Source organism: Mus caroli, unplaced genomic scaffold (assembly GCF_978045245.1).
Source record: "Mus caroli unplaced genomic scaffold, Mus_caroli_1 scaffold_20, whole genome shotgun sequence".
NCBI classification, from domain to species: Eukaryota; Metazoa; Chordata; class Mammalia; order Rodentia; family Muridae; genus Mus; species Mus caroli.
In genome coordinates this window covers 51,243,370-51,264,486 of record NW_028227275.1, presented here as the reverse complement: position 1 = coordinate 51,264,486, position 21,117 = coordinate 51,243,370, and the positions used below count along the sequence as shown (strand labels likewise).

General features: G+C 50.9%; 1 protein-coding gene across 1 annotated transcript in view; it reads right to left on the bottom strand.

The window, feature by feature from the left end:
• Dagla (diacylglycerol lipase alpha) overlaps positions 1-14,248 on the bottom strand; it is a 60,206-nt gene extending 45,958 nt beyond the window's left edge. The window contains exon 1 of the mRNA XM_021151959.3: positions 14,162-14,248. The gene's annotated coding sequence lies outside the window, so the exon portion shown is untranslated. The remainder of the gene's footprint in view (positions 1-14,161) is intronic.
• Between the last annotated feature and the right edge of the window lie 6,869 nt (positions 14,249-21,117).

The window sequence follows — 21,117 nt, the reverse complement described above, 5'->3', positions numbered from 1 at the left end:
CTCCGGTGACACCTATGACACCAGCCCCTACCGCAGAGGGTGAGAGGAACAACCGGGCTCCCTCACCCCCATTTCCTGCTCCCTGAGAGGGGAGCTTGGCAGGTGGAGCAGGAGGAAGTCACACTGCAGGCAGCCCTAAAAGGTAGGCCATGGCACATGGCTGCCCGCCTATGGCCTGACCCCTCATGCTTGGCACATTAGTGGAGAGGAATACCAGGTATCCTGGGCCTCTGAGTACTATGCTTTATAGGGTTTTGATGTCCTCTTGACTCCAGAAGATGAAAGGGTGAGCACTCTACCTCATTATTGAGGGACTTCCTCCTTGTCAAGCTAGGATGGAGAGAGAACTGAGGCCCAGACCATCCCTTTTCCAGAAGGTGAGCCTAAGGCCAAGCAACAATCAAGGCCCAGAGAGAACCAGGCAGGCCCAGCAAGATGTCCTCTTCTGGAAGAAACAGGAGAGATGGCCAAGCCTGTAACCCACCAGACCGGTTGGTGCTGGAGGCCACTGGCTACCTCCTGCAGCTTGCCTGACAGTGTAGGAGAGATTGCTGTAATGTCCTGCCTCAGGATGCCTCCCTACACACACACTCACGACTTCATCCCTTTCTGGTCTGGCACTCACATAGGGAGGGCCCAGGACAGACGAGAAGATCTATGGCCTGGGAGCTCCCAGACCAGGAGGCATTGGCCACACTCTGCAGGACCTCAAGAGATGCTACAGTCCAACCTCTAGGAGTTCTCTGGTCAGATTGACAAAGAAACCCAAGGTGAGCAGGTGAGTAGAGGGTTACAATGCAAGGAACCTTGGGACGGGGTCAGTGCTCAGTCAGGAGACAGAGGAGGCATCCAAGAGGGAAGATGGCTCATAGTTCCTCCCCTCCATCCACCCTAGGAGCAATCGGAAGATACATGGTGCATAGGGCCCACTCTCCTGTCACTGCTGCCAGAAGGAAGCTCTGGAGCTGAGCCTTCTCTGGATCACATGCAGAAGCAGCTCCCCTGGGCTCCTGGACCAGGGCTGCACACTGGAGAAGACACGAGGGCCTGGGCTTCTTGGTCACATGCATGCTGACTGTTGCCTGGGCAGGTATTAGGGACCCTATGCATGGGCTGGGAGCTGGGAAAGCTCCCACTAGGGCTTCTGTAGGCCCTGCTAGCTTTGATCTTCAGCTACTGCCGGGCTTCCCCTTTCTGGGTTCTTCCTAAAGTCTGGCCTCTTGCACTTCCGGGACAGGGAAGTGGGTGGTGGGAGAGATTCAGAAACCCGTCCACTATGTTGAAAGAAGCCTGGAAACATGTGGCCACATAAATCTCCTGGGTTTATTTAAATGTCTTTCAAACAAATGTCTTGGATGGCTTTCTTCTTCCCCCACCCCTCCTGGAACTGAGCCACTCAATGGAAACCAGTAGCTCAAAAGTCTTCGGGCTGCTGGGCATTGCACCACTCTGGAGGTAACTCAGACCCCACCCACGAGGTCCAGGCTGCCAACCTTAGGGCGAGGATCACTCAGACACCCTGAGTCTCTGTGGTCAGTGGGTCTACAAAGACTCCTACCACACTCATCATATCACTATGGTCCCCAGGCATGGAGGCCTAGATAGCAGACAGGCAGCCACGATCAAGCCCTTCTCTAGGGGACCAGCGACCACTCAAGATGTACGGCTAGCAGCTGGAATGGAGAGGAGAGGTCTTCTCAGGCAACTGAAACTGCCCAGAAAACCAGACCGTATAGCTGGAACTCACCAAAAGACCAGAGCAGAGCAAGAGGTGCTAGAGTTACGTTCAGGCTGCTCTTGCCTCGCAATGTAGGGACAGAGACCTGGAGCCTGAGCAGGCACACTGCCATGGCCGAGATCACACAGCTTTGGGTTTTGCCCTGTCAGAAATGCCAGTCAAGTTTCATTTACTCAACCATGACTTCCTTAGCACAACCTATGAACCCAGATTCTGGAGTTTATTTAGGGGCACCTGATGGAAAATGAACTAACTGTACCCTTGAAGCCTTGCAAACTGGGGCGAGGGGCCTTTTAGATGTCTCTTCCCCACTTTCCTTGTGTAGCAGATATCCTTACCATCACTAGAGGAAACAGAGAAGCAAGAAGGTGATAGACTTTCTTCGGATCAAAACGACAGACAAGGAGCACCAGGACCTGGAGAAGACGAGGGGACCTGGACAAGGTTACTACAGCCAGAGTGCCACAGTCCTGGCAGATGAATTTCCACTAGCCAAGGAGCCTCTTGTCTCATGCTGAGTCTCTTGTGTCCCTGGGACCCTAGACCAGACGTGTTTATGTCACATTTTCCTCCTTCCTACGAAATGATGCTCTCTCTGGAAAACAGAAACCACCACCACTAACAATAAAAGAACCAGAAGCTGCCCCCATCCCACTAGGAAAATTAACTATGCACAATCATCTAGTCCTTTGTTTTCTCTGTCCAAATATAGTGTGTGATGGTTACTGTTGACAGAATCTAGGATCACCTAGGAGACAAACCTCTGGGCATGCCCGTGAGAGTTTGGGGATTGGGTTAATTGAGGTGGGAAGACCCACTCCAACTGTGGGTGGCACCATTCCATGGGCTGCAGTCACAGACTAAATAAAACCGAGACAGTAAGTGGAACACCAGCATCTATCTCTCTCTCTCTCTCTCTCTCTCTCTCTCTCTCTCTCTCTCTGCTCCCTCTGATTCTGGGTACAATGTAACCAGCTGCCTCAGGCTCTTACTACCATGAAAACCCCAACACGATGGTCTTGAACTGTGAGCCAGATTAAACTCTTCCTTCCCTGAGATGTCTTTGTCCAGTGTCTTAAAATAGCTATGAGAAAAGTAACTATTGCACCCGGCTGCTCTGTACCTGCCACTTCTCTTTAGGCGACCTGAAAAGGTGAACTCTGCTCACGGCTTTCACCTCTACCCACTCTCCTCAACCCAGCAGAATATGGTAGATTAATCCCACCCACCCCCAGCCCCCCAGTTTCCCTATTCCTGTTGTGAGAAAACCTAGAGCAAGTCTAGGGAATTTATCTCTGGGCTCCAGGCTTTGATGACAGGACCCTGCTAGATCCTGTCTTTTTGACTCCCAGAGATGTGCAAAAGGAAATAGCAGCTGACTGATAAATGCAATTTCCCAGGGCCCTTCCACCTCCCCACCCATCATTCTGAATCAGTGAGTTGAAGGTGGGGGCCCAAGAATGAGTTAAGAGGAACCCTGCCTTAGCGAATGGGCCCCATTTGGGCTGCCATCTAAGTATGCACACACTATCCATTCAGTGCTGGTCACTCCTGGGTCCTGGGTACCGTCTCAGATGATGGTGGTACTCTAGATCAAGTAACAGTCAGCTCTCTTGCCTGTCCCAGGGTGAGGCCACATTCCGGAATGCTAACCAGTACCAATGCAAGTACCTGTGTAAGTACTCAGTAATGTCAACACAATCATCACACTCTCTAACATACTCACATGCTGTGCCTTGGCCACTCAAAGCATGGCCCATGAACCAGCCACAGCCCACTGGAGGTTAAAATCTCAGCTTATTAGAAACACAGATGGGGTCCACCTGGCCTGAGCTAGAGCTTATATCAGCCAAGCTCCCCACATGACCATAGCATCCGCAGCAACTAGAGAGTGCATTCCATGTCTTTCTCCTAGTGTTCTCAGAGGTCCAGTCATGCCCACTCTATGGGGTTAAGGACCCAGAAGCTGCAGCAGGAACCCCACATCAGAACCCTCTGTATTCCCCAGGGACTTCCAGATCCACTTCATAGATCAGGCTGTGGCCCAGTTACAAGCCATGGTCACAGCAGCAGAGAGGAAGTCAAATCAACAGCTCTGCAGCCCTCCCTGGACAGCGGAACTGTAGCTGACCCCTGCTGTCTGTCTGGAGCCCTGTTCCGTCCTGGCCCACTGTGCTTGCAGTCTGCAGCTCAGAGCCAGGTTGGATGTCCTGCCTCCAAAGTATTCAGTCTCTGCAGACACAGCTGGGGACAGGAAGTAGGATCTGGGGCGGAGGAACCAGGAGCTCAGTTTGGTCTGAGGACATTCTTTCTTCGCAGCCAGACACAGTTCTGTGTGCCTTTTGAAAGGAAGTAGAGAATAGCTGCGCTCAGCCCAATGAGGCCGGCCGCTTTCAACATTCCAGTTGCTGCCATTTCCAATTACAACTTCAGAGGGCTCCTATAATTTATACATCCCAGGATGCACTGCTCCAGCTGCTTTATGACGGGAGTTCATTACACCATTAAGGTTAAACTTTTATAAAGTACTAAGCAGGTGGTGGGCTGGGCGCCCAGCTTAGTTACCGCTCCCAGAAGGCTGCTGAATGGGGTTCACCTGGGGAAGAGAGGGGGACAGGCTCTCTAAAGGGACCAAGAAACAGGGAAGGCGGCTCCTGAGGTGCCCAGAGCCTCCATTAGACTGTTTATTAAACTGCATAGTATGGCAGGCAGGCGGCAAGGGGAACAATCTGGAACCGCTCAACAGCACTGGCAGGGGGGATGCGGGGGGGGGGGGAGAGGAACCGTCCTGTGTGAGCCTGAAAGGCGTTGCCAAGGCCAGGGAGGTGTGGGGTCTGAGGAGGACAGGGCTGGGAAGCTGAGCAGCGACAAATGACAACTCAGCCTACACATGGGGAACAGATCTGGGGCTTCCTGGGAGTGCAGGAGATTGGTCTTCTCAGCAATGGGGTATCCAAAAGGAGGATGGCCATCCAGGGGCCCACAAAGTCGGCCAGTGGGAGAGGAGTGCAGCAAGCAGGATCAGCACCCTGAAGGTGGGAGCCACACTGACTGGCAGCAGGGATGTGGCTCCTAACAGAGTTCCTGGACATCCCAAGGAAGCCGAGGTTCTGTGAAACACTCACTTCTCTTCCTAGGTGCCATGGGACAGTCTTGAGTGCAAAGGAGCTAAGTGTCCACAACACAGAAGCCGCCAATACGCTGCATTAAACGTGACCCTGAGTCTGGAGTACTTTGAACTGGGTCTGGAAGGATACCAGGGAGTTAAGTGTCATGTGTCAGCCACGCACGGGGAATAACCTGGTGACTTTCCTCTTATGTCTCCTAGTTCCATGTAAAAGTCCAATGCATAGTAGGAGCTCAGCTTGATGCATAGTAGGAGCTCAGCTTGATGATGACCTTTTTATCGGCAGCCTAGCCAGAACTGAAAGTACCTTTGAGAAGAATTCCTTGACTCAGCAAGAGGGAACCGTGGCTGGTGTTCCCAGGCACATAGAGCCCTCCTGGCCTTCTCCTTCACATCTTTATAACCGAGGAGGCTTCTGCCTGGAGCTTCAAGCCTCAGAGGGCATGCTGTGGTACCTACCGACAGATTGGGCTCAGACGATGAAGAAACCGTCAGGACCAGGCCGTGCTGTGAAGCCCAATCTGGTTTGCAGCTTACCATTCATCATCCTACAGGCCCAGGGTGGTCAGAGGGGCCACAAAACTTTGCTTACAGGAGCTCTGAGAGAAACTGGCTTCCCCAAAGGCTTCAGGAGAGGCCTTTAAACAAAGGCAAGAGCCGGATGGAAGAGGTGCCAGAGGGAAGCAAACCAAAATAGGAGAGGAACAAAAAGGAGCTGGGGGTTGGGAAGGGCAGCTCCAGAGAAGGCTGGGATGTGAGCAGAGTGACTCCAGAGGGGGACCAGCAAAACAGTGCCTGATTGGAGAAGAGGTCCAGATGCTGGCAGGGAGGGATGCCCAAGGGGCGTGGCCTACACTGAGGAAGGGTCTGGGGTTATGTAGCTTCAGAGGAAGCACAGCACTGGATAAAAGAGGGTCAGCTTTAGCACTGGCCTTGGCTGCCAGAACGATGGCAAGAAATGATCATGAGAGTTACTAAGAACACTTAACCAGCATTGGGCACCATCACTCTAGGCTCTGGGCAGGAACTCCTAGAGAGGTGTCATTTGATACCAATGTACCACATTCCAGAAGAGCCCCCTTCCCCTGACTGGGGAGGAGAGAGAGAGAGAGAGAGACTGACTGACTTCATGTGGCCCATTCAAGCAGCAGTATACTACAGTGAAGCTCTGTCTTTAGGTAGCGTCCATGCCTGAAGGCCTGTGTTATTTAAAAGCAGAGATGATGAACGAGAAGTAGGAAGTCAGTGGTAGGCATGGGTGGCGTGCTCTTAGAGGCAGGCAGTCTGAAGAGCATGAAGCAGACAGAGTACTGAGAGTTCCAGGCCCCTGCAGCTGAGGCTGCAAAGGCTGGGACTGTCCCCTCAGCTACCAGCCTAGGACTGCCCAACCACTCCATAGCCTGCAGAGAAACTGCAGCAGGGCAGTTGTCCCAGGACAGTGAAAGAGCTGTGAGAAGTGGGAGTAGGCTACAGGGCGTGCCAGGGGAGCCTGATGTAATCCCAGCTTGCAGAAGGCGGAAACTTGGGAAGTTAAATCGTCACCTAACCTAACGGCAGCCTGGCCGCAGATTTCCAACAAGCACTGCCAGGCCTGCCTTGCCCCACCCACAAGTCAGTCCTCTCTGCTCTGGGGCTCTGTGAGGATCAGTGCAGAACCGTGCAGAGCCCTGTGGCCTCCCGAGAGAGCCCCTGCCAGGCACTGAGCTGATAGGCACTGGGGAGAGCTGATGAGAAAGCAAAGGGTTCCTAGCTGAGGCTCTGGGAACCCTGCCATGGAGAGACAGGCAGTGTCCTGCTTCCGGGATGCAGGGCTCACCTCTTTCCCAGACTTCTGCATGTTGTAAGGGGGTGGGGTAGAAGAGCTCTAGGTGGCTACTTGGCAAACTATCCCTCTTCCTCACAAAACCCAGCCTGAATAGACCGAGTTAGAAAAACACATGAAAACAGGGGAAGCAGGGCCCACAATTCTGAGAGTACTCTGCACTTCGTATGACCAGGGTCCAGGTACTTCTCGGCCAACCAGTAAACCTAGGGCAGGCTGACAACCTTTCTCAGGACCCTTTCCTGGCACCACAGGGTTCTGAAGTTCCTGGCAGCTGTCAAGCTACAGGATTCTCTCAAAGCCTATCTGGGTGGCTTGGGGCAGGGGGGAGAGTGGGGTGTGAGTATACATGTTTCATCCTGAGTTTGTGTGTCCAGACTTAAGCACTCTTGGTTTGCCTGCCAAACTTCACAGGCAACCCTAACTGTTGTTTAGCACAGTGTCTTCCCTGGGCCCCTTCCCTCCCAGCTCGCCTTTCAACATGGGCCAGCCAGTGTAGACACCCTTACTGCTGACCTTCAAACAGAAAAACTAAAGCTCAGAACTGACAAATAACTGATGTATAGACAGATGCCCAGCAGAGAGGAACAGAATCCAGGCCCAACACAGCATATTTCACATCTCCAAGAGTACCCACCCTATGGAAATGGGCTCTCTTGGTCCTCACAGCGAAATAGGGGCCTGACCTGAGCCAGACAGGACATAGGGATGTGCTGTTTGATAAACACAACATACTTGACTGATAGAGGCAGGGGCGGGGGATCCGAAGGAGACTTAAACACTCTTAAATTTGGCAACCAAGTGACCTTTAACAAGTTTTGAAACATCATCTATAAAAAGGGCTTGTGCTACCTGCCCCTGGAATGGTGAGGGTGAAATGAACTAAGAAACGGACAGATGCCTGGTACTGGTGTCTCTGCCCAGCAAATGTTACATCAGTAATTCCTCACTTTCAAAGAAGCAAGGGCGAGCAAAGGGAGCCATGTACACTCTTAGGGCTGTCTAGATAGAGTACAGTTCAGTGGAGCATGAAGAAAGGCTTCCTGTAGGAGGAGGCTTGTGTGGAGTCTGGAAGACAGGCAGGACTGGCCTGGAACATGACAGTGAACTTAACCTGTTCCAACCCCACCTGGCTGCCTATGTAGACCTGAGCAGGTGATTTAACGTCTTCAAGCCTCCAGCAAGATGGAGCTTATGGGGATGGAGGAGTGAAGGGGCTACCTGCTGCAAGGAATGAACAAGATCCTCTATCTCTCAAGCTGTCACTCACAAGATAAAAGCTGTTGTTGTTACTACTTATATGGTTGCTTTGAGGTAGGGTCTATCTAGGTAACCCCAGATACCCTAAATCTTGCCATGTAGACCAGAATGATTGCAAGCTTTCAATGATCCTCCTGCCTCTGCTTTCTGAATGCTGAGACTCCAGCTGCGCACCACCACACTCAAGTCCTTACTGTTATTTTGTGGCAAAGCAAATCCCCGCTTACAAGCATTGGTATCTTCTTAGACCTCAAGAACTAAAAGTTTCACAAAAGTCAAGCATAGAGTCCTGTCCCCAGAGGGACAAAATTACAGTCCAAGGAGCCCACCCCTCACGTGGCCTGTCCGCCAGGGCAACGAGAAAGGGGGAGGTGTAGGGTGTATGGTACATAATGAAGGAACATCAATAATGAATTAGCCACAAGTGAGTCCAGGAACATCAATCATAAATTAATTAAATGGCTCCATGAGAGACCGTGACAAGAGCCTACTGGGGATGAATTAGTATGGGAGTCCTAGATCAGCCGCCACAGCCAAGGCCACTTTCCTCAGGCCCCAAAGGGACACAGCAGCTCTTTGGCCAGGGAGGCTTCCAGGTAAAGGGATGTTTCTTGGGAAACCCCATCCCCCAAATCACAAGCACAGAAAAGCCCTGTTCTCCCCCGACCCAGCCCCCAGCTTAGAACTCTCCAACGCTGAAAGGATTTTGATGAACCTTCCCAGAATAGTAACCTCCTGGGCTGAACTCAGGCAGGCGAAATTTCAAGGGGTAATTTGGTGAGAAAATTATTTAAAAAAAAAAAAAAGCCTAGAAGTAAGTGCTAGGAATAGCAGAAGCCCTCAGTGGCCTCAGAGACAAGGACAGCCTTGAGGACAGTGTCAACAACCTCAGGGGATCCTTCATAGCCTCTGTCTAGATTACACTCTGGCCTGGTGCCACTCTGCTGGGAGCCACCATCTCAAAGTCACAAGGGAAAGAGACTCCAGGCCCTGTGCAGGTTCTCCTCCTGCCCCCTGCCCCTTCTCACACCCATCTCCTAGGGACCAAACCCACAGATTTGGTGGCTATTGCCCCCCCCCCCCACATTCCATTAGGTTCTCCTCTCTATTTAGCTTCTCAGGGTTGCCACTAACCCTGCTCCAGCGCTATGTTCTGGGCCTTCCATGCTCTTGTCCATCAGCAGCCCCGGTACCTGTCCCACATGTCTCTTCCCAGGGTAGTGGTCCCAGGCTCCAGATTCTTATGCAGGGCATTTCAGTGATAGCCATCTTTTACATAGCTGTGAATCCAACCTGGGGCCCTACCCTCATGATCCTGGAGACCTACCTTTCCCTACCCTTCCAATCACGACAGCCATTGCTTCTAGTTTTTTTTTGGCTTGTGCACCCTGCTGGTCTTCCTAGCACATCCACGATTGTGGCCTAACCTCTTACTGGTCCTAATATAAGAGCCTGGGGTTAAGAGCCAAGACCTTGTTTAAGTTTCCTTTAATCACAGCATTCAAATTACTTCCCCTCATTTAACCTCTTGAAGCATCACTTCTGGAAACTCGAACCCCCTGAAGGCAGAATCTACACCTTCTGCTCTAGTGTACCTAACTTGTCTTCATGACCTTCTTTGACTCCAACCCACAGCTGGTACTGAAGAAGTAACTACCTCCATATCCAATAGAAGCACCCCTAGAGGCGATGCTACTGAGGTAGACTCCTTCAGAGCAGGATGGCTCAGCTATCTCTGTATCAGATATTGGAACCTGTTACCCCTCCCTGGTTCTATTCAGATCAGGATGTCATGCTGTTTGAAGGAAGAGAATCTGACGAGAGAGCAAGAACCTGACTGGGTAAATGCTCCCTGGCTCCCAACGTGATCTCTGCTCCATGAGCTTTATAGGGTGAAATCCATATAAGAGGTTTGTTATCTCTGTCTTACAGATAAGAAAACTGAGGTGTGGAAAAGTACCAGTACTGAAATCTAGATGCCTGCCCTCAGCATCCAGACACACAATATCCACAGGCTATGATACTATCTGGACTGTCCCCGTTGGACTTCCAGGTGTTGGAGGAAGAGGTAGGAGGCAGGCGTGAATCACCCCCCAAACTCCCCAGTCACGTGCATGGAGGCCTTTGCGAGCCAGGCTCTTTCTAAAGAATACTGAGAAAGCAGAAGGGCTCCTCAGCAGACACTATCACAGAAAGCATGAAGCCCACCCTTCCACCCTGTCAATCTAGAAGGCTCCCCCCGCATTGGGCCCTACTTTTTCCTCCTGCTGCAAAGCCCCACCCCACACACCCACTGACACCAGGCCAGCCAGACACCAGAGCCCACAGATTCCCACGCCACCAGCCGCTCACACCCCCTCAGCCCTCACTTCCCACAGACACATTTGCAGGCACACGTGGCTCCACACATGTGTACTCTCTGAACAGCCCTGTGGTGGAAACAGCCCTGCCCTGCTTTCCCCAACCACAACCTGTGAAGTACCTCATGAAAACCACACCTTTGCCCCTGGCTACATTGGTCCCCACCACACGATCTCTCCTGGGCTCCTTAGCAGCAAAGCGTTCCCCACCAAAAATCAGCTCCCTGGGTCTTGGAAAGCCATGCCCATGAAGATACACCACCCCCCATCCACTCCAACTCAAAGAGGTATCGGTATGAAAAAAGAGAATCAAGATAAACATTTTTTAGCCCTGGCCTCTGGCAACCACATCCTCGGGTGTCCTGGATTCCGCGGTTCTGAAAGATTTATCTTCCCCTGACCACACACTCATTGATGCTTCCCCAAGCGCTAGTTGCCCAGTCTGCTGGAGTGTAATGTTATTCTATTCTGGTGAGAAACTGAACTCAGATGGCTTGCCCAACAGGTGATGAATGCAGAGGTCCCCAGTCTGACCTGGAAAGGAGAAGGCAAGGGACAGAGTGGCTATCGGAAGCAGGCCACACCTTTAGCTGCAGTAGGCTTACCTGGTGCTCCCTCCTCAGATCAATAATCTCTGGTCAGTAATGCCGGATTCCCTGGCACCTCTCAGGCAGAGAAGCTGGACATTGTGACTTATGGAACCAAGGAAGGAAAGGATGCCAAGAGCTGAGTACAGCAATTTTTAGAGAAACATGGACAGAGAAAACAGGAGTAAAACTGAAGACTGGAGTTGAAAACCTCAGCTCCAACGAGTGCCTTGCCCTCAATGTCCATGTCTGTCACTAGACCCCTGCGTCTGATGGATTTGTCAAAAATCAGCATCTATGACCAAGCTGATCACCTGGCTAGGCTCCCTAATATTCTCAAACCCTGGGGTTAGCACAGAAAGCTCAGCCCTGCTTTGGGGAACAGAGGCCAATTCCTCCTCTCAGCATCATCTGATCTATCCCACCTGCTGCCCAGCTCCACTGTGCTGAGTCCCAGCATCCCAAGCAGATGGCAAGGGGTGGCTGGAAAGGGCCCTGGAGCCCCAAACCATAAGGCTGAGGCACAAATCAGAACACACAGACGGAGGTGTGGAGGGCAAGTGGAGGGGATGTAAGTAGACTGAAGGCCTCCTCCTTAATAGATCTGTTTGACAGCAAGCTTTCCAGGTAGGAGGTGAAGTGCCAAGCACTATCTCCTGGGAGGTAAAAAGGCTCCTCAGGAAACATGCAGATAGTCAGGGACACCCCTCACGCCAACCTGGGAACTGCCAAGAAAACACTCACCACACCAGGCTATGCCTAAGTGGCAGCTATGGGACAGCATGGAAATGTCAGCTCACCACACCTTTTGCCTACTGTTCAACACTGCGGAAACATGAGCAGAAAACTTTTACCTCAGGAAACAAGCTTTTGCAGTGAGTTCTTGGTCATGGCGGACACTCACAGGGATGCTAGAGATAAAGGCCCAAAATAGAGCAATTTACAGTTCCCCTCACCTTCCCCACCTGGAAAGAGTGTTCAGCCAGAAGTTGAAGCACACATCAGGATAGATGTCTTGGGACTTCTCACCATATTTATCCAGCCTTGGGGTACACCCTTAAGGATGCTCATTGACTCTTTCCCTCCTCCATGTGTCTAAAGGATTCATTGTCCCCTATCCCCCTGCCATACAGCCCCAGCCTCCCCTACAGGACCACTTGGTAGGCACCCTGACCCAGTTCACTTTCTTTAGGCCATGGTCTCCAGAATGCTGACGCGACAGCTCCCACTCCCATTCTCAGAACCAAGGGAAATTCTCAAGAGAAAATACACTTTCCAAGTCTCCCTCCCACACAGATACCCTAGATCTGTCAGCCACAGACACCTCCCAGACCTTCCCAGATAATGAGGTGTGTGTGCAGCCCAAGCAAAGAGCTTCCTCCCGTGTGGGCCACTCCAGCAGAACTCCACACTTGCCATGGCCAAGTCCAGAACTAGAACCGTCCTCGGGAGACCCGGGGCCTGGTTCCAGCTCAGTAGCTGACTCACAGTGTCAACAGATCCCACACCCCCCCACCAGGAGCATATATCCTCTGGGCTTCTAATTTCCCATGACAAACCCTCAACCTATGGCTCCCTTCCTCCCCAGTCACACTCCATGCCTCTATTCCCAACCACCTTGTGTCTCTTGCCCTGGTCTCTTTACCTGATGGAAATCCCTGACCTTCGTATAGCCTCTTGCTGCTTATAGAATTCTCCACGCGCAGTCTCCTTTCATTCTGGGACCACTGGGACCACTGTGTGAAGTGACTCTTAAAGGTAACAACACCTGCTCAAGGTCACACAGCCAAAGACTGGAATTCAAGTCATCTGGCTCTAAAGACAGTGGACAACATGTCAGCTTTAGGGAACTTAACTCAGTTCCCTCAAAGGAGGGAGGCTTCTCCAAGCACCCATGTTGGCAAAGAAACACCCTTCTCATGCAAAGCTCAGCTCTTTGCTTCTACTTCTGTGCCTTCCCCCCAAGAAACTCATAACACCCTGAAGTCTTCAACATCTCTAGGGGTCTGCCCACTGATGCTTTGTGAAATGGGACATCATGTGGCACTGAGAGAAGGAGGGAGGAGATGGGGGAGGGGAGGGAGGAGAGATGGGAGGGAGGGAGGGAAGGAAAGAGAGAGATGGGGGACCTTCTCCAAAGCTTCTCAGAAGACTAGTTAGGACATATGCAATCTCCAAACACTCCCAGTAGCCACAGAACCATCTTCCATGCAGCCCAAAAGATACAATTCCCAGAAACTCAGTAGCATCTCTATCAACCAAGTGAAAGGAAGGGCCCAGGGACGAGGTAGCTGGTGAACCACATGGTCCCTGACCTATGGACATGGGCTACTTCTCTATACCCTTCTGAGTCTCCTATAATCAGAAACAAGGACCACCAGCGAGAACCATCTATTCCTCCCATCTTCCTCCAAATGGGGGAGGACTCATGAGCCAGGTAAAGGTTCATAACTGAGCAGAGCTCTACCTGGGACAGCAACCAAAAACCTCATGGTAGACACATGGTGTCTCTTATTCTCATCCATCATAAAAAACACCAACCTTCTTCCAGACTTCTGCCCCAAGGCCAGCACACCAACAGGCATTAATGCTGAGCCCCATAACAGAGACGTCGCCCCTACTGATCTCCCTGTAAGGGTGGGTATTTACCCTCTTATCTACCAGGGTCTGAGGGCCACCCGTCTTCCCTCACAGTACTAGTCATTCCAGGGCACTGCGCTAAGCCAAGGCCATTTCTCACAGCTGGGCCGGAGCCACTAGTCATGCCCAGGACATTGATTCTTTAAGCCCCCAGGACCATCACTCCAAACCATGTCAAGCCCAAGGCCAGAACCATGCCAACCAACATCCAAGCAATGGCAGCACTTTCTCACACCCATGCCCACCGCACCATCACGGCCCAGCACCAGCTGGCCACCCACCAGCACCAGCTGCGTGCATCGCCCTCCTGTACAGAGGGTGCACCCTCCTCACACCTGGGCGGCCACCGCTACACCAAGGCGGGGGTGAGTCTTCTGACACCCTCGCCGGGAAAAATCACGCTGCCCGTGCTGTATCCACGTTGCCCACGCCCGTGCCATGCGTGTCACCATCCCCACGCCGGTGGCCCGGGGCTCCGCGGACCTCACACCTGCCACGAGCGCGCGTGGCAGCCGCACCTCCGCCCGCGGACCTGTCGGACCGGCCACCGCGCGCAGTGGACATTGCCCAGCCCGCCACGCCGCTCGCAGAGCTCCCGCGCCCGGGGCTCGGCCCGGGCCCCCTTACCTCCAGCCCGCCGCAGGGCTCGGCCCGCCGCGGCCACTGCGACCGCCACCTCCATCCTGGGCTCCCCAAGGCCCCTATTCACTAACGTTGCTTCCGCAGGGCGCCGGCGCCGGCGCGAAGGCCGCCTCCGCCCCCCGGGGGACGCTGCGTCCTTTACGTAAACCCCACTCCGCCGCCAGCGGTGACCATGGCGACGGCCGTGGGGAGGCAGCGCCCCCTAGCGCCAGGGAGGGGAGAGGCGCGCAGGCCCGAGGTGGCGGAGCCCTGGATCCCCGCGCGTGGGGGCGGTGGGCGCGGGGCTGAGGCCTCCACGGGGGTTCCGTGGGCAGACGAAAGGGGTTGGGCCGTGGGCACTGAACAGGGGCACGGTAGATGCTTGGATTCCCCTCCTTCAGGTCCCGCGTGACAGGGTTTAGCGTGGGAGATGAAAAATAGCAAGTAGGATCACCGGAGAACTGGTTTGTTTGGGGGAGGAAAGGAGAGAGATGGGTTCCACCTCCTTCAGGGGACCTAGCAGCGTCTTGAGGAGTTGGGACACATCTTTATCTATGTCCTCCCCTCTCCCGCTACTTCCACCCTCCTCAACACCCAGCATAGTGCCTGACAGCAAAAGGGGAGTTTGATCAATTTTGATTTTCTGGTAAATGAAGAAAATCGCCCCTCCTGTTCTCCTTCACACACGCCCATCCATTCATGCGCAAGTCGCTCAACTCGCCTTCCTGAAAGCTGCTTTTTGGCAGGGACACAGCTATGCTGGTGTTCTGGGTTGAATCTGGGGAGTGGGTGGGAGCAGGCTTGCCCTTAGAGATATCAGGTCACATGGGGGCTAAGCTAAGAGCTGCAGTTGCACAGGGGGGTCATAGGTAAGATTGGATCTAGAGGTCATGATGATGCAATCAGTCAAGTTCACAAAGTCGAGCAGAAAGATGAGAGGTCGAAAGGAGAGTAACGCAGAAAGCAAGCGTGTGAAATGTTTCCTGGGCCCAGACGTCATTCTGAGAATGACGTCAGGATGATTGACTCTTGTTCTGTAGGCCTGGAGGACATAGGTGGACATCTGACTGAAAGTGAAACCCTGAATCCGGGACAGACTTCTCTTCGTTGCAGAGTTCAGCCTCGCCAGGCAATTCAGTAGCATCTACGGTTATTGCAAAGATAAGCTCTGGCTTAGGTAAAGAAAATGGATTTGGGGAACAAATATGAGCACTTCAAGAATTCCTGGAGAGGAGCCGGGCGTGGTGGCGCACGCCTTTAATCCCAGCACTCGGGAGGCAGAGGCAGGTGGATTTCTGAGTTCGAGGCCAGCCTGGTTACAGAGTGAGTTCCAGGACAGCCAGGGCTATACAGAGAAACCCTGTCTCGAAAAACCAAAAAAAAAAAAAAGAATTCCTGGAGAGGAACTCCTGATGTCTCAGGAAGTTCAGAAATCTGGGGAGGCCTGGGTTACAGTTCAGGGATGTTATCTCTAGATTGTCATGGTTCATTCAAACCACACAGTTGGAGATAATATCTCTTGCTTCAAAGTCCCAGACCCCTGGAAGAAAGAATTATATTGGTCCTGTGAACCATGGTAGATCAACTGATGCCAGGCAGAAAGGACTCTGCAAAATCAGCCGTTTTCCTTACTCACCAAAGTTCCTAGTGGAGAAAGCATGCCCATGTGGCCATCCCTAAATAGTCTACTACAGTCTACCCCTTAGCTGTCCAGCACACAGAAAACTACACAAGTTCCTTACACACACACACACACACACACATTATCATCATCATCATCATCAATCCCATGTATCCAATCCTCGCCAAATCAGTTCTGACAGTCTATAATGTGGGAGGCTAATACTACTGGGATTCTCAAGGTGTTGTCCTGTTCTTGGTCAGCTGCATCAGTGAGCCTCATGTAGGGCATTCCATGCCAGGATTATTCACTGCTACTAACATAACCTTTGAACTCTCTCAGCTAGGTATGTGACACGGACATGGACATGCCGTAGGGAAGCTTTACTAGAAATTCCGAACCTCAGACCCAAGATCTTAGCTTGATTACAAAACCCTCAGGGGAATCTCTGTGCATGTGAAAGTTTGGGAAATTGTCATTGTGAAACTAGGGGAAAGGGGAAAGGGAAAGGTAAGAAAAAGCGATTTCAATCTTGATCATTCCCATCAGACACTAAACATCTAATGTTCTATTTTGAGCATACATGAGATCCCGGGTGCAATCATCAACCCCCAAACAGACAAAAGGAATTAGTTAATTATTTAGAATTCAGCAATGTGACTGAGGAACAAGGAAGCACAGGTAGAGGCTGCAGGCATTATTTTTGCAGCTGCTTTTGAACTCCTGGAAGGAATCCATGACTTCCTACCTCTGACTCCTTAGTCCTCTTTGCCTTCTGGCCATGTCTCATTTCGCTAGCAGGCTGACCTAAGTCTTAATCCTTCAAGGCCTTCAGTGGCAGTGCATAGGGTCTCTGGAGTCTGTCTGTCTGTCTGTCTGTTTCTCTCACTCTGTGTGTGTGTGTTACTGTCTACCTTATCTTATTCTTTGAGACACCGTCTCTCACTGGACCAGAACTCTAACTCACTGATTGGCTGAACTGTCTGGCTAGTGAGCACTAGGAGTCCTCCTGTCTCTGTCTCCCTGGCACTGGGCCATTTCCAGACAGGGCCTCTCTATTTAGGCTTGGCTGTCCTGGAAACTCACTACGTAGATCAAGTTGGCATCAAAGTCACGAAGATCTTCCTGCCTCTGCTTCTCCATGGGCCACCATGCCCGGCTTCTGTCCAGATTTTACATGAGTCCTGGGGATCTAAGCTCAAGTCCTCATGCTTGCTAAGCATGTTGCCAAAGGAGCCATCTGCCCAGCCCTTCTACTCCTACTTCTGAGACCCTTGGCAAGGAACAGCCACGAAGGGTGGCTGGCTCTGAATACACACACTCTGGGGTCTGTCTGTCCTGGTGTGGTCCCAAGGCCATGTTTGGCTTTTCCTCAAGAGTACCTTCCCGCCTGGTTCAGCTTGGTGTCACTGGAGACAGTCAGCAGGGCTGTGAATGGAGGATGAGGAGAAAATGAGGCAACAGAACCAATGGCAAGATGTAGACTGGTTCTGGTCCAGCTGCCTAGCTGTGCTCCCTAAGCCCCGTGCCAAATCTTTATTTTGGCCTCAGTTTCCCTCTGGGTCCCAGTGGGGATAATAGCATGGCTCCTCCTCCCAGGGGGCTGTGTGGATTAACTAATTAATGAGTGTGACATCGCCTGTTTCCACAAAGGGGCTGATTAAATGCTGGGTGTTGTTATTAGGAGCGATGGAGGGTGTGTGACAGGCAGAGTCTGCTGGAGACGGATCTGCTCCCCTTTGTGTCCTCCCCACCCCCCTCCTCCGTCTGCCCCACATTCTGCAAGCTGAACATCTTGCAAGACAAAACCAAGATGATTTCTTTTGGCACCCCCCAAAGACGGCGTATAACTTTTGCACATTTCCCCTGTGCTGGAATGTGACTCACTGCTGAGTTTCATAGTATAATTTGTCTCCAACAGCTGGCACAACTGTACCCTGCCCCAGACTCTCACAGCAGCTGTAGACAGAGATGGTTTAGCCAGTGACTGCAAAATTCCTGAGCTGGACACCACCCCTATGTTTTTTTTTTTAAGCTGTATTGCCCCTTGGAGACCTGTACTGTATGATCTCATCCACTACACACACATACATGCACACCCACATGCACACCCACATACACAGACACACATGTACACAAACACACACACACAAACACCACCACTAACAACAACAACAATGACTCCCTCCACCCCCAACACACAGCCTAAGAGTGAAAATGTCACCAACACTCCTGACTTCTGCAGAGGCTTGGGGGGAATTCAAAACACACAGGGTTTAAAAGTATAAAGCGTCATCTGTCCCTGGCTGGGGGCAGGGGGAAATACCACAGCTAGTTCTTCACTTGGATGTAAGATATTAAATTCCTGGATGAAATCACAGGTCTGAGGCATGGTGTCTTTGTAGTACCCAGCCCTGAATCTTTGTAGCTGATGTGAGAACTTTGACCACCCCCAGGGCTCAGGTCTTCCACCCCTGAATATTACAAAGTGCCAGCTCTCCCTGTATCCTGGCACCTCAGATAAGGGTAGGTGGGAAGAAATTGCTTGGTTGTCACCAGGTAAATAAGTCTGCTGCTGCTGGTATCCCAAGAGGGGAATGTTGTTTATCCAAATAGTACAAACTCTACCAGCCTGGGGAGAAGAGAGCAAAGCTCTGGAGGCTGAGCTGCCAGACTCCCATAGGGAGAGAGATTAGCCAGTTGCAAAGTCTAGGAAATGCATGTGAATCGGAGTCTGGGGTACCTGGAGCCAGCATCACTAGATGCTAGATCATCTTAGGCATCTCCAATTAGGATTTCAAACCTTCCTGCCTCTGTAAACAGTTGCTGTCTGTGCCCTGCTAAACCTTTGCCCTCCCTGTCTTTCTTTGGCCTGCTGCTATGAAATAACAGGAGTAGATCACAGGGGCTAACTGGCTGGAGGTGGGGCCTGGGCCACATGACTCAGCTGGCATTGGAAGGGCTGGAAGATCAGCCATCATCCTAAGGGGTGAATTCTTCCCTCCCACCAGAAAGGAGACACAAGCCCACATCTTTCACCTAAACTAAGTTAGTTTACTAATAGCAGCTCAAAAGATGTATGAGAATGTCTTAGTGAGAGTGGCAATGGTTAACACACTGGAGGAGGCCACTCTGATGGTGTTTTGCTGCTAGCAATGATAGAGGAGACCAAGCAACCTTATGCCTTCCAGAGGAAGGTTTAGGAAGTTCCTCCACTCTAGCTTCATCTCTGTTCATTTGGGCATCACCAGAACCTTCCCCCAAATGCCCAGAGGATTGGGAGAACCTCTCATCTCATTAAGACAGCCTATTTGTAAGTGTCTGCTCCTCGGTGGGCATTGTAGTAACTGTTTCTTTTTTTCCTTGGGGCACTAGGGAATGACAGAAGTGTAAACACAGATGTCTCAGGAGAAAGTCAGTGTGCTCACTGACTGGAATGATTCATCCGTACTCTCTGGACACCAAAAGCCAGTGTAGAGAGCTTGGCTACTTAAGAGTGTCCTTCTAACCCCTTTACCCACTAATAATCCCACACACCTACACATCTATTCATCTGCCATCTACCCAATGTGCCACTTCATCCCACCCACCCACACATTTACCCATCCACAATCCCATCCAATTTTCTTTGCTTTCACAAACCCACCCACACACTCATTCATCTATCATTCCTTCTTTCTTTCCTTTCACAAAGCTACGCATCAATCCATCCACTCATCCTTCTATTTATCTGTCCTTCTTTCTATCCACCCATCTATCCATTCTTCCATCTATTCTGCCTTCCATCCATTAACCCTGGCACTATCACCTATCCATCTACTTACCTCTTAAATCATCTCTTCTTTATTTTTCCTTCCAAAAAATGCATCAAGGTGTGTGTGTGTATGTGTGTGTGTGTGTTTACGTGCACACATATGCTCATGCATACATTCCACAATGCATATGTGTGGGTCAGAAGGCAGCTTGTGCTCGTTGGTCTAACCTTCCACTATGTGAATTCCAAAAACTAAACTCAAGGCCTCAGGTTTAGTGGCAAGTACCCTTACCCATCAAGCCATCTCTCTAACCCTCTTCTAAATATCCTTGAAAAGCCATTTCTACCCCTTTTTATTAGTGTCTCCCAACAGGGTGCCTTTGGCTGTCTTCAGGGCAACTACAGTGGCTCTCACCTCTCATCTGTTTCCATCCAGCTGAGTGACCTTTTATAAATGGACATCAAATTATGTCAAGTCACTGCTTAAACCCCAGCTGTGGTTTTCCATTGCTCTAAAAAAAAATGTAGACTCCATTTTTTCCCCTTGGATATGACTGGAATGTGTAAAGGCTGAAAACCTTGCTGTATATGTACTTATCTAGTACCACAACCAAGTGGAGATGCAGAGCATTTCCAGTTCCTTGTGTCCTTCATAGTCAGCATCTGCATCCCTACAAGTACCCATTATTTGGACTTCCATCCTATAGACAGCTTTGTCTGTCAATAAACTTCCTGCCAATGTAATCAGAGAGGAGGTATTTCTGATGGTTATTCTTGGTTGTCAACTTGACTACATCTGGAATTAACTAAAACCCAAATGGCTGGGCACACCTATGAGAGATTTCTTTTTCTTTTTCTCTCTTGTCTTTTTGTTTCTTCGTTTCCTTTTCTCCTTTTTTCCTTTCTTTTCTCTGGACTCCACCTGATGGCAGCCTATATAAAGTACATGACAGTAGGAAGCTTGTCCCTTTTGCCTGCTTGCTCTCGTTCTTGCTAGCAAGTCTATTCCTGTATTGGCGTTAGAGCTTACTTCTTTGGGATTCTGACATATACTGAAGACCATTGAGATATCCAGTCTTGTGGTCTGAGAAACTCCTGGGTTCTTGGACAGCCACTGTTAGACTAGCTGGACCACAGCTTGCAAGGCATTCTAATAAATCCTCTTCCTGTATCTTTCTCTCTCTACCCCATTTTCTGTGTATATAACATACTTATATATTATATATACACATATCCTATAAGTGTCACTTTTCTAGAGAACCCTGACTATTACAGTATACTTCCATATCTGGCTAATTTATCTCGACTTCTATTTCTATGTAACACAACCATGAATTTGGTTTTTACACAGATCGGTAGTTTTGTGTTTGTATGTATGTGAGAGTTCTGTGTGTAAAAACCATACACTAAAGTCAGATACCCTCCTCGATCTCTCCCACACATTTTATTTTAATTTTTAGACATGGTCTCACTGTGCAGTCTTGGTTGGCCTGGACCTCACTACGCAGATAAAGCTGGCCTCAAACGCAGGGAGCTCTGCCTGCTTCTGCCTCCTGAGTCCTGAGGGTGAATGTGTGCTTACTTTTG